Source organism: Bufo bufo, chromosome 6 (assembly GCF_905171765.1).
Source record: "Bufo bufo chromosome 6, aBufBuf1.1, whole genome shotgun sequence".
NCBI lineage: Eukaryota > Metazoa > Chordata > Amphibia > Anura > Bufonidae > Bufo > Bufo bufo.
The window spans coordinates 388,651,572-388,669,594 of NC_053394.1; the positions used below are offsets into that span (position 1 = coordinate 388,651,572).

Sequence of the window (18,023 nt, forward strand, 5' to 3'; positions counted from 1 at the left end):
TGATCTTTGTGTCCTTCTAAATACTCCCACTCCTCCACGGAGAAATAGACGGTGACATCCTGACACCTTATAGGAACCTGACAACACAATGATACAGTCATTACCCAGATCCCTTCATAGCGTTCCTGTATTATGTCCCAGCAGTGTCACCTCTCCAGTCAGCAGCTCAATTATCTTGTTGATGAGTTCTAGGACCTTCTCTCTATTGATTTCCTTATGTATCAGGAGGTGAGGTGGAGGCTCCATGATTGGGCTCAGGGTTCTTCCCCATCCTTCAGACACAGAGGCCTGACAGCGCTCACTAGAGGTCTTCTTCACTACTGTGTAGTCCTAGTTATGGAGAGACACAGTAATAACTATCACTCCATACATCTCCAGAGTCCCTCACCTCTCCAGTCATGTCCATCCTGTTAGTAACATAGAGAAGATGATGTAATGTGACATCATCAGAATCTCTCACCTCTCCAGTAAAGCCGGAAGAGGATCTCTAGGGTGAGATTTATTATACTCTCCACCATCTTGTCCCTGTCCATCCTTGTCGGGTCAATCAGGAGAAGATCTTATATAGAAGATCTCCAATGAACGGATCATATATTGTAGGGACCCTGAATGGAAGAAGATGAGACTATGTAAAATCCTACAAAATTTCATGTAAAATACAATAACTGGAGATAAGAGGGATACATCGGAGGAGATAATAAGTGTAGATGTTGTGTTCTCTCTTTTTATACGGATCAAAACATGTGTGAGGTCAAGGCAGTTTCATGATATGTCATAAAATCCAATATATATAAAATACCAAATATGAGTTGATCAACAAGTCATAAAACGGGGATAAAAAAATAAAAAATATAGAATAAAATACAGACAGACCTGCAGAGCGAACTAACACCCCGGAATGAAGACCACATTAGCCCTTTTACACTACATGTGTCTATTTTATTCTAGATTTTTTTATTCCCAGTTTTATGACTTGTAGATCAACTTGGATGTTTAGTATTTTCTATTATTGGATTTTATAATTTAGATCATTTTCTATGTTTCATTTGTTGGTTTATAGAACACTGAAAAAAACCGCAGGGGTGTGCATTGTGAATGACTAGAAGACTACAAAAACAGCCTGACACTGTCCGGCCCAGGTTTCTGATATCAGCACAGCTCGGATAAGGAGCGATTGGTCCCTCATTTTTATACTATTGCAACCACTGAGGAACAAAATGTACAGTTTGGAAATGCGTCTGGTGTAACTGCGGTATTAATCCATCGAGTGTAATTGCGGCACCAACCTATGAGAGGAAATAAACTTATCCTTCATACATTCCGGACACTGAAACAGCAGAAGTCGGCGTTCCCGTATCCCTACTACACATGCGCAAGTAAGTGTGACGGCACACGAGAGAAATTAGGATCCAGCAGCGCATCGTGATCATAGGTGAGCGGAGGTCATCAATATCAGATCGGGGAGGGGGGGAAAGTCCGACATTCGGCAACCCCCAGCCGATCAGCTGTATGTAGAGAAGGTACACGCTGTGCGTGCTTGCCGTCTCCAGTCTCTCTTCCGACTTGCTATAGACATGGCAACAGAGAGCAGATAGGAGACGGCGCGCGCCTTCTCCTCATACAGCTGACCTGTGGGGGTGCCGGATGTCGAATCCCCACCAATCCGATACTGATGACCTATCTTGAGGAGATAGGTCTTCATATTTAAAAGCCCGGAGAACCCCTTTGAAAGCAGGCTTGGGAAATTTGCTAAAAATTATAAGAATTGTTTCTAAACTTCTAAGCCTGTCCTAAAAAATAAATAAATTCACAGAATGAGGAACATAAAGCAGTCATATATGGGGGATGTAAAGTAATAACTGGTTTACGAGGTATCACTATCTCCCGGAAAAGCTGAGAAATTAACATTTTGAAAACTGTGAATGTTTTAAAAAAATTTCTGAAGGGGTTAATGCAGGGAAATCTAACCGCAGTTTGTCCGTCATTTCACCATCACACATAATAAAGATGGCGGTTTGATACCTACATGGTGCAGAGATGGGGCTGCACGGCTGATCGATGGAGAAGACTTCTGGAGGGTCAGGATGCGGACTCTGACACCGGAGGGATTAAATGCAAAAATCCAAGGAATTCCAGAATCTCTCCCTGTTTCCCCGGGTCATTCTGCCCTTCTCCAATATTGAGCATTAATACTCCTCCTAATGTGCGCATGCGCTGCACTCTGCTTGGCTCCTCCTCCCCTGTGCTGGCGTGGTGAGCACGAGACCTCAGCTTCCTGTCCCACTCCCCTCCTTGCTTCCTGCGTGTCCTCTTGTCGCCGGGGACAGGGTTTCCTTCCTGAGTGCATGAGCATGCGCTACATAAATAAGTGGAGAGTATTACAGTGCCTGCAAAAGTATTCACCTCCCTGACTTTTTTTTCACATTTTGGTGCCTCACAACCTGGAATTAACATGGATTGTTTAAGGATTTGCATCATGTAATTTACAGAACATGCCCACCACTTTGAAGATGTTTTTTTCATTTTATTGTGAAGCAAACAACAAATAGGACAAAACAGAAAAAGTCAATGTGCATAACTATTCACCCCCTAAAGTCAGTACTTTGTAGAGACACCTTGTGCGGCAATCACAGCTCCAAGTCTCTTTGGCTAAGTCTCTATGAGCAGTTGCCACATCTTACCACTGGGATTTTTGCCCATTCCTCCTTGCAAAACAGCTCCAGCTCCTTCACGTTGGATGTTTGCGCTTGTGAACAGCAATCTTTAAGTCTGACCACAGATTTTCTATTGGATGGAGATCTGGGCTTTGACTAGGCCATTCCAACACATTTACATGTTTCCCCTTAAACCAGTCCAGTGTTGCCTTAGCAGTGTGTTTGGGGTCATTGTCCTGCTGGAAGGTGAACCTCCTTCCTAGCCTCAGATCACACACAGAGTGGTGCAGGTTCTGCTCAAGAATATCCCTGTATTTAGCACCATCCATCTTTCCCTCCACTCTGACCAGTTTCCCAGTCCCCCCAGCATGATGCTGCCACCACCAGGTCTCACTGTGGGGAGGGTGTTCTTTGGGTGATGTGATGTGTTGGGTTTGCGCCAGACATAGCGTTTTCTTTGATGGTCTCATCAGACCAGAGCACCTTCCTCCATACATTTTGGGAGTCTCCCACATGCCTTTTCGCAAACGCACAATGCGCCTTTCTGTTTTTAGCTGAAAGTAATGGCTTTCTTCTGGCCAGTCTGCCATAAAGCCCAACTCTATGGAGCGTACGGCTTATTGTCGTCCTATGTACAGATATTCCAGTCTCTGCTGTGGACCTCTGCAGCTCCTCCAGGGTTACCTCAGGTCTCTGTGCCGCCTCTCTGATTAATGCCCTCCTTGCCCGCTCCGTGAGTTTTGGTGGGCGGCCTTCTCCTGGCAGGTTTCGTGTTGTGCCATGTTCTCTCCATTTGGTTATGATGGATTTGATGGTGCTCCTGGGGATCATAAAAGATTTGGATATTTTTTTTATAACCTAACCCTTACTTGTACTTTTTAACAAAATTGTCCTTGACTTGTTTGGAGAGTTCCTTGGTCTTCATGGCAGTGTTTGGTTAGTGATGCCTCTTGCTTAGGTGTTGCAGCCTCTGGTGTGTATATGTAATGACAGATCATGTGACACTTAGATTGCCCACAGGTGACATCATGTCACAAATTATGTGACTTCTGAAGGTACTTGGTTGCACCAGAGCTTTTTATGGACTTCCTAACAAAGGGGGTGAATACATACGCTAATGCAAATTTTCTGTTTTCTGTTTCTAAACAATAGTTTTATTTATATATTTTTCTCATTTCACTTCACCAACTTAGACTATTGTGTTCTGATCTAGAGTTGTTGTGATACCAAATTTTTTATTCGGTTTCGATACCATGAAAAAGTATTGCGATACTCGATACCACGCGAAAAAAATAAACCAAAAAAGCCACGTGCATTAAGCATTTAAAAAAATGGCGAATCGCAAAGTTTTTATTTATTTTTTCTGTTCCGGCATTCACCGCATAGATTTTTTTTATATTTAATAGTTTGGACTTTTCTGACGTGGCGATATGTAATATGTTTATTATTTATACATTTTATATGTGAAATTGGGAAAAGGGGGTGATTTATACTTCATATTTTGGTGGGGGTTTTTTTTTACTTTTTTTTTTTTACACTTTTTATTTAATAACTATTTCCCCTCTTAGGGGCCAGAACCTGGGATTTTTTTCATCCCTTATCCTATTCATCCTGATAGAGCTCTATCAGGGTGAATAAGACATCACACTGTCCCTGCTGCTCTGTGCACACAGCATCAGGGATGTTACCATGGCAGCCAGGGCTTCAGTGGCGTCCTGGCTGCCATGGTAACCGATCGGAGCCCCAGGGGGGAGGGGACCCTGTGGCCACTGCCACCGATGATTTTAATACTGGCGGGGTTGAGAGGGGCCGGCGCACTCTGTCACCAATAATTTTAATGGGATGGGTGGTCGAGGGGGGGGCACACTGCACCACCAATGATAATTACCCCTTAATACAGGAGGCGGGTACTGGCAGATCAGCGGCAGTTAACCCCTCAGGTGCCGCACCTGAGGGGTTAACTGCCGCTAATCGCAGCTCCCTGTCAGGGGCAGGGTGCCGGCAATGCGATTCTGCTGCCGGCACCCGCCTCCTGTATTATGTGTTAAAGACTACTTTTCCTGGGTCCAGACTAAGTATTAGGCTACACAGAGCGGCGCCCAGCGATGTCCCAGCACTTACTATTAGTCCTGGGCGCCGCTCCGTTCGCCCGCAGTGCCCCATTACTGTCTCCTCTCCTGCTCCACATGCTGATTACTATTGGAGCGATGGGAGGAGACATCAGCTTCACTAGTGGGCGTTCCTTCTCCCTGCGCTGTAGCGCTGTTCAATCGCAGCGCAGGGAGAAGGAACGCCCACTAGTGAAGCTGATGTCTCCTCCCATCGCTCCAATAGTAATCAGCATGTGGAGCAGGAGAGGAGACAGTAATGGGGCACAGCGGGCGAACGGAGCGGCGCCCAGGAACAATGGTGAGTGCTGGGACATCGCTGGGCGCTGCTCTCTGTAGGAAAAGTCCTATCATTGGTGGCGCAGTGCGCCCGCCCCTCTCTCCTCATTGGTGGCAGCGGCAGCAGCAGCACAGGGGGAAGGAGGACAGCTTCCTTCTCCCAGTGCTGCTGAGGGAACATGAGCGCGCCGACAGCAGCGCGCTCATGTTCAGAGATACTAGACTGCGCAGAAGCGCAGCCCAGTATCGAAAAAACGGAAATCCCGGTGATACGATACCGGGACAAAAGTATCGATTGGGTATCAAAATTTCGATACCCGCAACAACCCTATTCTGATCCATCACATAAAATTCAGATTAACAAAACATTGAACTTAAGGCTGTAATGTAACAAAACACGAAAAAAGTCAAGGGGGTGAATACTTTTGCAAGGCACTGTATATTATACACTGATATAAAAGGCTTCTCACACACAGCAGCGCCAACCCCAAGATGAAGGCAGCAGCTGAAACACGCGTCGGTGATGAAACATCCCCTACAGATGTCTGTCATATGGGTTGGTGATTTTACTATTGTTTATTTCAGTCACTTTACTTGTGAATTTCCTTTCTCCATCCTATGATTTCTGTCTCGTCAGCGCCTCACACTGGAGACCTGCGCACTTCTTCTCCGTTATTAGCAAGTCTCTATTTATTAATATTTTTTTGGAGCCAGTTATATCATATTTATCATCTACAAGCAGAATTACCGGCTTCACACAGCGCCCCCATAACAGTGTCATCTACACAGACCCCCATAACAGTGCGGTCCACAGCGCCCCCCCCATAACAGTGACGTTCACAGTGCCCCCCATAACAGTGACGTCCACAGGGCCCCCCCATAACAATGACGTCCACAGCGCCCCCCCATAACAGTGACGTCCACAGCGCCCCCCCCATAACAGTGACGTCCACAGCGCCCCCCCCATAACAGTGACGTCCACAGCGCCCCCCCCATAACAGTGACGTCCACAGCGCCCCCCCCCATTACAGTGACGTCCACAACGCCCCCCCATAATAGTGACATCCACAGTGTTAAATGAATTCGCCCACTGATCTCACACTGCCAACACACAGAGGGTGATGCACCACATCATATACATTTCAGTTCAGCCCGGCACATATTAATTTAACCCTTTAAAAACACCAGTTACTTATTGAAATCAGTGACAGTGTCCATCTGTCCACTTTGCTGCCAGTTCTTGTGCCCAGAACCTGTTTGGGCTGAACTCCCCTGTATATGATGCGGGCACCACCCTCTGTATGATACCAGTGTGAGATCAGTGCCGGAATCCATTTCAGTCTTTAAATCACACTTTTATGCCCATTTTGTGCTCGTCTTTTGTATTTTAATGCCACTTTCATCTGATTTCCCCTCGGGACGCTCACTGCAACTTCTGAATAAGAAACCAACTTCAGCCTCGTGTCCTGTATTTATATATCCTTGGGGGTGTGATCCTCTTCTTGCAGAGCCACTCATTTTATCCAGTCATGATTCTAGTGATTGTTAGAAAAGGATGAATTTTTATGTTTTGAGCGTTCCAGTCCCCTGCTCCAGTCCACGTCTCTGAGATCTCCTGGATATGTCTTCTATATAACGCCCCCTGCTTCAGTCCACGTCTCTGACATCTCCTGGATATGTCTTCTATATAACGTCACCTCCTCCAGTCCCCGTCACTGAGATCTCCTGGATATGTCTTCTATATAACGCCCCCTCCTCCAGTCCACGTCTCTGAGATCTCCTGGATATGTCTTCTATATAACGACCCCTCCTCCAGTCCACGTCTCTGAGATCTCCTGGATATGTCTTCTATATAACGCCCCCTCCTCCAGTCCACGTCTCTGAGATCTCCTGGATATGTCTTCTATATAACGCCCCCTGCTCCAGTCCATATCTCCGAGATCTCCTGGATATGTCTTCTATATAATGCCCCCTCCTCCAGTCCACGTCTCTGAAATCTCCTGGATATGTCTTCTATATAACGCCCCCTGCTCCAGTCCACGTCTCTAAGATCTCCTGGATATGTCTTCTATATAACGCCCCCTGCTCCAGTCCACGTCTATGAGATCTCCTGGATATGTCTTCTATATAACGCCCCCTCCTCCAGTCCACGTCTCTGAGATCTCCTGGATATGTCTTCTATATAACGCCCCCTCCTCCAGTCCACGTCTATGAGATCTTACTCCGTGGTTATGTCTTCTATATAACGCCCCCTCCTCCAGTCCACGTCTCTGATCTCCTGGATATGTCTTCTATATAACGCCCCCTGCTCCCAGTCCACATCTCTGAGGATCTCCTGGATATGTCTTCTATAAACACCCCCTCCTCCAGTCCACGTCTATGAGATCCCTGGATTTGTCTTTCTATATAACGCCCCCTGCTCCAGTCCATGTCTCCGAGATCTCCTGGATATGTCTTCTATATAACGCCCCCTCCTCCAGTCCACGTCTCTGAGATCTCTGGATATGTCTTCTATATAACGCCCCCCCTCCTCCAGTCCACGTCTCTGAGATCTCCTGGATATGTCTTCTATATACGCCCCCTCCTCCAGTCCACGTCTCTGAGATCTCCTGGATATGTCCTCTATATAACACCCCCTGCTCCAGTCCACGTCTCTGAGATCTCCTGGATATGTCTTCTATATAACGCCCCCTGCTCCAGTCCAGGTCTCTTAGATCTCCTGGATATGTCTTCTATATAACGCCCCCTCTCCAGTCCACGTCTCTGAGATCTCCTGGATATGTCTTCTATATAACGCCCCCTGCTCCAGTCCAGGTCTCTGAGATCTCCTGGATATGTCTTCTATATAACGCCCCCTTCTCCAGTCCACATCTCTGAGATCTCCTGGATATGTCTTCTATTTAACGCCCTCTGGTCCAGGCTTTTGTTGCACCTGAAGGAGGGGATGGCCGGTCCTCAAAACGCATTATGCATTAGAACTGAACTCTTGTCAATTGTTTTTATTTTAAGTGACCAGCCTGTTTTGGCCTTACTGATCAAGCGTTTATCTCTGGGTCACTACGATTACAGTGATACCAAATACATATAGTTTTTTTTGTGTTATGGTATATAGTCTGGGCTATTTTCAATGAAAAAAAAGTGTATTTTTTTTTTTTATAGAATTTTTTTTATTTAATAAATGTGTATTTTTTTACCATTTAATAGTCCCACAGACAGTATTTTGATTGCTTTTAAAGGGGTTGTCCGTGTTCAGAGCTGGACATTCCTCCATTTTCACCCAGGCTGCCCCCCTGACTTCATGCCCCGATGCTCTCCTTTGCCCTGCTCTAAATCGCGCAGGGTAAAAGTTTTTTTAGAGATCCGGTGACATACCGGGCTCTCCATGGAGCTGCCAGGAAGCCCTGTGACGTCTCCGGCACTGATGGGAGGGCTTTAGCGCTGCCCTAGCCAGTAAAACGGGCTCGGGCAGCGCTAAAGCCCACCCATCAGAGCCGGTGACGTCACCGAACACACTGCGGAAGCTTCGCGGCCCGGCAGTGTGTTATGGTAAACAAAAGAGCCCGTGCCCTGTACGATCTAGCTCAGGAAAGGGAGGACATCGGAGCATGAGATGCTCCGATGCCAACATCAGTGGGGCTGCTGGGGGTGAAAATAAGGGTATGTCCGGGTTCAGCTCTGAACCCGGAAGACCCTTTAAAATGTAATGAATTAATCCATATAGTACATTGCATTTTAATGGCAATGCTATTGTAACATTGACCAGCAGTCTGCGCCGGAGAGGAAACTACGCAACGCTGGTCTGGGCCTACACGAGACCCCAGGCAGCCTTCACACACATCGGCACTCAATGATCGCATTCACGGGGTGCCGATGGGAGACAGAGGGAGTCCGCTCCCTCTATCAGCACTTTCCATGCGGCATTGCCCGCAGCATGTAAAGTGTTAAACAGCCCAGATCAGCACTCCTGCCAGTCCGGGGCTGTTTAGAGCAGGGCCGCAGCTCTCGTGTGATGGGGGACCCGTGCAGGCGCTTAGACTGGGCCGCCGTAAAAAAGCAGCAGTATGTGGGTGGTCACTAAGGGGTTAATATCTTCCTGCCTCAGAAGCCTGCCTGCTTACTTCCTGCTTCAGGTTGTTGGGAATCTGTTCATTACCTGCGGATGGAGCTGCGGATCTTCTCAGCTGTGGAGTCAGAATTGAGAAAGCTCATTGGAAGAACGAGTGAAACGTTTTCAAGAAATCTACAGTAAGTCCAGTTGCCTTGATTTATTCTTTACAGATGTACATGTGTGGAGCTGGTGAGTGCTCCAGTTACCTGGGCGGGGGCGTGTCCTTCACCGTGGAGCGTCCTGTGGTTCTATTTCTTCCTGTGTTTACAGGACGAGTCAGACTCCTGGTTGTACTATAGGAGAAGGTACAGGACCTGTGATGATGTCATTACCATGTGACCAAATGTGGGAGGAGTCAGGCTCCTGGTTGTACTATAGGAGAAGGTACAGGACCTGTGATGATGTCATTACCATGTGACCAAATGTGGGAGAGTCAGACTCCTGGTTGTGTACTATAGAAGGTAACAGGACCTGTGATGATGTCATTACCATGTGACCAAATGTGGAGGAGTCAAACTCCACATTGTACTACAGGAGAAAGTACAGGACCTGTGATGACCATGTGACCAAATGTTTGCGGAGTTAGACTCCAGACTGTGCTGCAGGAGGAAGTAAAGGACCTGTGATTATGTCATGACCATGTGATCATGTGTGGTGGAGAGTCAGGCTCCAGGCTGTGTTTCATGAGGAAGTAAAGGGACCTGTGATGATGTCATGACCATGTGATTATGTTGTGGGAGGAGTCACAGAAATCACATGACCAGGTTTATCTGCTCTGTGTATGCAGGGCTCTGCTGTGCAGTATTCTATTTCAGGGTGTATGTAGCAGAGCTGTAGACCTGTAATATTTATGTAGATTGAGCTGTATCTGAATGCAGCAAAGCCGTTTTTGTGTAATATGCCTCTGAAGACTTCTATCAGTGTGTGCAGCAGAGCTGTGTATGTGTAATGTTCAGTTACTACAGCTGAGTCTTTGTCATGTCCATGTAGCAGAGCCCGCGATGTAATCTGCTGGTATCTGGGCTCTGTGTGTGCTCTGGAGATGTTCTACCTCACAGTAGTAATGCTCAGACATGTGCCCCTCACAGTGGTTATGGCCAGATATGTGCCCCTTCACAGTGGTATGGCCAGATATGTGCCCCCTCACAGTGGTTATGGCCAGATATGTGCCCCTTCACAGTAGTAATGCTCAGATATGTGCCCCCTCACAGTGGTTATGGCCAGATATGTGTCCCCTCACAGTGTTATGGCCATATATGTGCCTCCTCACAGTGGTTATGGCCATATATGTGCCCCCTCACAGTGGTTATGGCCAGATATGTGCCCCCTCACAGTGGTTATGGCCAGATATGTGCCCCCTCACAGTGGTTATGCCGGAGTTTGCGACTCACATGCATAATGTGTACAGCAAGCGATTGGCTTCTGGATCTCTATGGTGGTGCTTGCGATCTATGCCTCGATTGTGGTGGAACGCAACACAGACCACACTGCTACCCGACCTACATTGACGGATCTGAAGTCGCAAGGGTACCCAGCGCCCGCCTCCTAGGCACGACAATCTCTGAGGACCTATCCTGGCGTCCCAACATCTCGTCTATCATAAAGAAGGCTCACCAGCGGCTCTTCTTCCTTCGACAACTGAAAAAGTTCGGCATGGCACAGGACCTACTGAAGTCCTTCTACTCCTGCACCATCGAGTCGGTCCTGTGCTTGTCTCTCCTGGTTTGGTATGCCGGCTCATCAGCCAGTGACAAGCGCAAACTACAAAGGGTCATCAGCTTGGCGGAGAGAACTATCCGACTGCCACTACCACCCCTTGACTCTATCTTCTCCGACAGACTGCGCTCCAGGGCTCTGAAAAATATCCAATGACCACTCCCATCCGGGCCATCATCTCTTCAGACGTCTAAAGTCCGGCTGCAGGTATCAGTCCATCCCTGCAAGGACATCGAGGAGGCTGAACACTTTCTTCCCAACGGCCTTCAGACTGCTGAACTCACCACGCCCCATCACCCGCTCATAATCCCTCGCCCCTGATGTGCCCATCGCAGAACCTTAACCCCCCTTCCCCTCCGTGTGTCCCACCGCCTCTTGTCAACCACTAGTACTATGCCTGTACCTGTGCCTAGCCCAATTCCGGGCACAATCGATTGTGTCGTGTTTGGCGAATAAAGCCAATTCTGATTCTGTGCACTCGCGCAAGACCATCAATGAAGCCAGGTGATACCGGAGTCCCGATCACGTGATCGCATATGCGATCACGTGATCGGGAAGTTTCAACAGGTCCTGTGACATGCGCACTAAGGAAATCAATCTATACACCGACATCCATTTGGACCACATCCCCCGCTTTCTCTAGGGCCTTCCTTGCTTGGAAATTTTTATTATACACCTGCACTAAGGTATTTGAAGTTGATCACTGCACAGATGAATTTGATTATAATTATGCTAATTACTTACGAATATATGAATTTATGATTACTGGTTGCTTGTAAATAATGTCCGATTATGGCACTCTGTCACTTGATTTGATAATATGTAACACGGACGATGTGGGAACAGTATGCTATATATGTCATTCTGATATTTTTGATAATTTATTGGATTAATTAGGACAATCAATGATTGATTATGTGAACCTGTATAATTATGCACATTGCAACACTATGTTTTGTCACTGCTTGAGAAAGATCCCAGGAAGTGGACTGAAACGTTGCGTGTCCAAGCCTTGGATGTGCCGTGGAATTTCTTCGTCACTGTACATCGGGATCACGCGGTACGGTTTCGGCACTGGTTACCAACACTTGATGTTACGCCATCCTTGGGAGTACGTAAGGTCAGCTTGGCACAGTTTTACACAGACACCCCCTGTCCACATGGACACAGGGAGTGAGAGAGGGTGGACCACGCTACCTCCGGCGTGACACAACACTCGCTCACAACCCTGACAGGCTAAGAGAGCCCTTTCACTGCCCCAGTGAGACAGAGCCCTGCTAGCCCAGTAGACTGCCACCAGTTTATCGTTAGATATAAGCCCGGTCCATTAACAGGGTTATATCGGGTCAGAAACCAACCCAGGTAGCATGTAACGTAATACCGAGACACGGATGTGTGGATTCGTGGATCGAGACAACAGAACAGCGCAAGAATAAATTATATATTCAATTGCCTTGGGGGTTGTCTCACTTCAGCAAATAACATTTATCATGTAGAGAAAGTTAATACAAAGCATTTACTAATATATTGTTATTGTCCATATTGCTTCCTTTGGTGGCTAGACTCATTCTTCCATCACATTGTACATGTCTCGTTTCATTGGTTACGACCACCCTGCAATCCAGCATCGGTGGCCGTGCTTGCACACTAAAGAAAAAAGCACTGGCTTTTCTGGTGGCCAGGACCATAGGAACGCACATAGGCCAGCACTTTTTCCTATAGTGTGCAAACTGGAATGAAGGGTGGTCATAACCATGGAAATGAGACATGTATAATGTGATGAAAAGATTTGTCTAGCCAGCAAAGGAAGCAATATGGATAATAATAATACATTAGTAAGTGCCTTGTATTAACTTTCTCTATATGATAAATGCCATTTCTGAAGTGAGACAACCCCTTTAAGGGCGCACTACACATAACACTATATACACAGAATATATACAATGGTCAGCTATGTAAATACAGGTGATGGTACAGTGAGAGTTAACAGATAAAAGTCAGTTACCAGATACATATGATTACAAAGTTGTAATCTTGTAGAATTCTTGGATGATATAATCCTTAGCTGTAGTCACAAAGGAGGCAGTGAGGACAGAGAGTTTCTAGGTCCCTCCAAACATGACACCCCGTGACCCCCCTTCAGAGAAAGACAATCACCTCTGTCCTGCACGAGCACTTAAACTTTAGGAGGTCACCCCCCCCCCCCATCCCCGGGAGGATCCCACTCTCCCTCCTTTTGGTTTGGCAGCCAGAGATCCAAAAACCCATTATGGATCCTAGCTCCTCACCGGAAGGAGTTCTCCATATCTCCCCTTCCCTATGTGCCACAGGCAAATGAAGAACAGGAGAATGTCCGTCTCGGTCCCAGGGTCTCAAAGATGTGTCACGAGGGTGTCAAGAACCACGCCTGACTCCGTTATACCCGGGGTCAGGAAGTCGCAGCGGTTGGCTGCGCGCTCTATGTAAGATAGGGCTGTTTCCTTATGGTAGCTTTCTGGGTTTGCTTTGCAAACCTTTTTGGCTCACTCAGGGATCCGTAGCTCCTTCTCCTCAGCTGTTCCTTGTCCAGCACTCCCAACCTCCTTATATTCCCCTCTCACACTTCTTTGGTTGCCAGATATAGAGCTTTCTGCCTGGACATCTATTCTGACCCTCTGGAGCTGTGTTACTGCGTTCTCTGGTTGTTGGTCCAGAACGCTACCCTCCGGATCCCTGTTGGACCTTTGTGGTCTGCTGTGGTCGCCCACCTGGGTGTATGTGTTTGTCTGTTTTGTCTGTCCTCTCCCTGGTGTTTCCCTCTTAGTGATAGTGGTGCGGACTAGCGATCCCACCGGCCCGTTCACTATCTAGGGCTCATTTTAGGGAAAGCCAGGGTTTAGGCACGTGATCGCCGCACGGGTGAGGAACCCGTCTAGGGACGTCAGGGCAGTCAGGTGCCAGCCGCAAGGTGAGTCAGGGGTCACCACCTTTCCCTCTCTCTTGGGCAGAGCTTTCCCTTTTCCCTCCCTGTGCGTGACGCCGGTCATTACAAGATGTCAACAGTGTATTTATGAGATGTATGGGTAGTTCATAATGTCTTATGAACTCCTGGTTCCATGATGTCTGGGGAGTTTCTTTATAGTTGTTGACCAACTCAGCCCCCATCAGTGGAGCCGAGCTGCCAGCTTGTCTGAGTCACGTGTGACATGTAACCACAGGGTCTGCTTTGAAGCAGGGCCACCTTTGTAGCCTCTTTCCTCTGCCAATTCCCTTCACCTGAGCAAATGGGCAGGCATTAAATCCTAACTTCACATATTCCATATATACAGGGAGTGCAGAATTATTAGGCAAGTTGTATTTTTGAGGATTAATTTTATTATTGAACAACAACCATGTTCTCAATGAACCCAAAAAACTCATTAATATCAAAGCTGAATATTTTTGGAAGTAGTTTTTAGTTTGTTTTTAGTTTTAGCTATTTTAGGAGGATATCTGTGTGTGCAGGTGACTATTACTGTGCATAATTATTAGGCAACTAAACAAAAAACAAATATATACCCATTTCAATTATTTATTTTTACCAGTGAAACCAATATAACATCTCAACATTCACAAATATACATTTCTGACATTCAAAAACAAAACAAAAACAAATCAGTGACCAATATAGCCACCTTTCTTTGCAAGGACACTCAAAAGCCTGCCATCCATGGATTCTGTCAGTGTTTTGATCTGTTCACCATCAACATTGCGTGCAGCAGCAACCACAGCCTCCCAGACACTGTTCAGAGAGGTGTACTGTTTTCCCTCCTTGTAAATCTCACATTTGATGATGGACCACAGGTTCTCAATGGGGTTCAGATCAGGTGAACAAGGAGGCCATGTCATTAGATTTTCTTCTTTTATACCCTTTCTTGCCAGCCACACTGTGGAGTACTTGGACGCGTGTGATGGAGCATTGTCCTGCATGAAAATCATGTTTTTCTTGAAGGATGCAGACTTCTTCCTGTACCACTGCTTGAAGAAGGTGTCTTCCAGAAACTGGCAGTAGGACTGGGAGTTGAGCTTGACTCCATCCTCAACCCGAAAAGGCCCCCACAAGCTCATCTTTGATGATACCAGCCCAAACCAGTACTCCACCTCCACCTTGCTGGCGTCTGAGTCGGACTGGAGCTCTCTGCCCTTTACCAATCCAGCCACGGGCCCATCCATCTGGCCCATCAAGACTCACTCTCATTTCATCAGTCCATAAAACCTTAGAAAAATCAGTCTTGAGATATTTCTTGGCCCAGTCTTGACGTTTCAACTTGTGTGTCTTGTTCAGTGGTGGTCGTCTTTCAGCCTTTCTTACCTTGGCCATGTCTCTGAGTATTGCACACCTTGTGCTTTTGGGCACTCCAGTGATGTTGCAGCTCTGAAATATGGCCAAACTGGTGGCAAGTGGCATCTTGGCAGCTGCACGCTTGACTTTTCTCAGTTCATGGGCAGTTATTTTGCGCCTTGGTTTTTCCACACGCTTCTTGAGACCCTGTTGACTATTTTGAATGAAACGCTTGATTGTTCGATGATCACGCTTCAGAAGCTTTGCAATTTTAAGAGTGCTGCATCCCTCTGCAAGATATCTCACTATTTTTGACTTTTCTGAGCCTGTCAAGTCCTTCTTTTGACCCATTTTGCCAAAGGAAAGGAAGTTGCCTAATAATTATGCACACCTAATATAGGGTGTTGATGTCATTAGACCACACCCCTTCTCATTACAGAGATGCACATCACCTAATATGCTTAATTGGTAGTAGGCTTTCGAGCCTATACAGCTTGGAGTAAGACAACATGCATAAAGAGGATGATGTGGTCAAAATACTCATTTGCCTAATAATTCTGCACGCAGTGTATATTCAAAATCTTTATCAGAAATATATTTCCATCTGCTTAGTTTTATGTTAAATATCTATTAATTAAGGAACAAAGTCATCTGAATCAGAAGGTCGGCAATCTTTATTTCCTGCCGACAGTGAGACAACCAAATAACACACAATACAATGTTGTCAAGCTCTGCTAAGCAGCTGTCTGATTATACTAGGAGTCCAGGCTTTATATAAAGTATCTCTCTATTACTACCCCTGTGCTGTCCATGCTCAGTTAGAGGTAGGTGGAGCGTCCTTAAAAATAATCTTAGGGATTTAGGTCACAAGCTTAGGGCAAGGACCTCAAACGCAGTATTTTCCAAAATACTACCTGTACCACGAGCCACACAAGAAAGGCAGTGGGAGATTAGGGAGGTTAACAAGTGGCTCAAGAACTGGTGTAGGAAGGAGGGGTTTGGGTTCCTGGAGAACTGGGCCGACTTCTCTATCGGCTACAGGCTCTATGGTAGGAATGGGCTGCACCTCAATGGGGAAGGGGCAGCTGTTTTGGGGAGAAGATGGCTAGAAGGTTGGAGGAGTGTTTAAACTAGGGACTGGGGGGGGGGGTAATTACATTATAGGAGGGGAAGATAGTGCAGATAGAGACCTGGGACAAGGTAACAGAACTGGAGGAGGAATGGAAGGAGGGAGTAGAACAGTTCAGAAGGAAAGGTGTAAATAAAAAAATATACATAAACCTCTTAATTGTATGTATACTAATGACAGAAGCCTGACTAATAAAACTGGTGAACTGGAATTAGGGATGTGTGAGGAGGACTATGACATAGTGGGAATAACTGAGACATGGCTGGATGATAACTGGGCAGTTAACATACAGGGTTACAGTCTGTTTAGAAAGGGAAGGGGTCTGCCTTCATGTAAAGTCCTGTCTACGGCCCACACTCCGAGAAGATATAAGTGAGGGACATGAACATGTGGAGTCACTGTGGGTAGAAATACATGGAGAAAAAAAAACCAATAATAAAATACTAATAGGAGTTTACTATAAACCACCTAATATACCAGAGTCCACAGAAAATCTACTACTAAACAAAATAGATAAGGCGGCAAATCATAATGAGGTCATTATTATGGGGGACTTCAACTACCCAGATATAGACTCGGAAACTGAAACCTGTACATCTCATAAAGGAAACATGTTCTTGGCAATAACCAAAGACAATTACCTTTCCCAACTTGTTCTGGACCTGACTAGAGGGACGGCCATACTGGACGCGATGCGCGAGCTAGCGCATGCGTAGTTCGTTCCCTGTGCTGATGCCAGTACAGGGAATGAACATGATGCCGACACTGCGCATGCGCTAGCTCGCGCATTGCGAGATTTCGGCGCTCCAGCTCTGTGACGTCAGCCAGCAAGGAGGAGATTCGGAGGATGCGGGCGGTGCTGGGCTCCTTTCCGCTTGACTCATCTCCGGATACAGGACTCATATAAGGTCATTTGCATATGGATCAAAACTGTTTTTTAACACAATAAAAGCGCAGAGAGCTATGGGGACTGGGTATTGCAGATGTGCTAGCGGCCATCTAGCAGCCCATGTCCCCAGCTCTATGCACAAAATCCTGGTGACAGGTTCTCTTTAAATAAACACGAGTTACATGGGAAATATGGACTTCATCCACATTTTACTCACCAACTTCTTAAGTGCTCCTATACGATCTAAGTATCTTAATGTGTACTGATATATATAGCGATGTATTTTCAATGCGTATACATTACTACAAATATTGTCTTTTCATTATACTAAGCCCTTACTCCTTTCATCTACCACTTAGATGATCTGACTCTCGATAACTACCTTGTGATATAACAGAATATAACTACATACTTGATGTTATGATATATCCCTCCAGTTACTTTGTTATTATTGTTTTTCTTACACTATAAATAACTTGTAAACTGCTGCATGTCGGGTACCATTTTCCAACCTAATGTATGTAACTGAACAAATATGGCACACCAATAAAAATTATTTAAACTAAATAAATAAAAATTGCCATCTGGTCCCAGCAATTTGTCTTACACCCCCGTATCCTAAGAGAATTAAGTAATGTTATTTCTGATATTTAAGGACTCTATACTGACAGGGGGTGTTCCACAGGATTGGCACAAAGCAAATGTGGTGCCAATATTCAAAAAAGGTCCAAAAGCAGAGCCCAGAAACTATAGGCCGGCAAGTTTTACATCTGTCGTGGGTAAATTGTTTGAAGGTTTTCAAGAGACGCTATCTTGGAGTACCTCAATAAAAATAAGCAA

General features: G+C 46.1%; 1 long non-coding RNA gene and 1 pseudogene across 1 annotated transcript; both read right to left on the reverse strand.

The window, feature by feature from the left end:
* LOC121003527 overlaps positions 1–18,023 on the reverse strand; it is a 1,246,211-nt pseudogene that overhangs the window by 1,104,906 nt on the left and 123,282 nt on the right.
* LOC121003586 lies at positions 24–471 on the reverse strand. The gene is made up of 3 exons (XR_005779527.1): positions 461–471; positions 151–330; positions 24–77 (listed from the first exon to the last, which is right to left on the reverse strand). It is a non-coding gene; the product is annotated as an uncharacterized LOC121003586 (long non-coding RNA).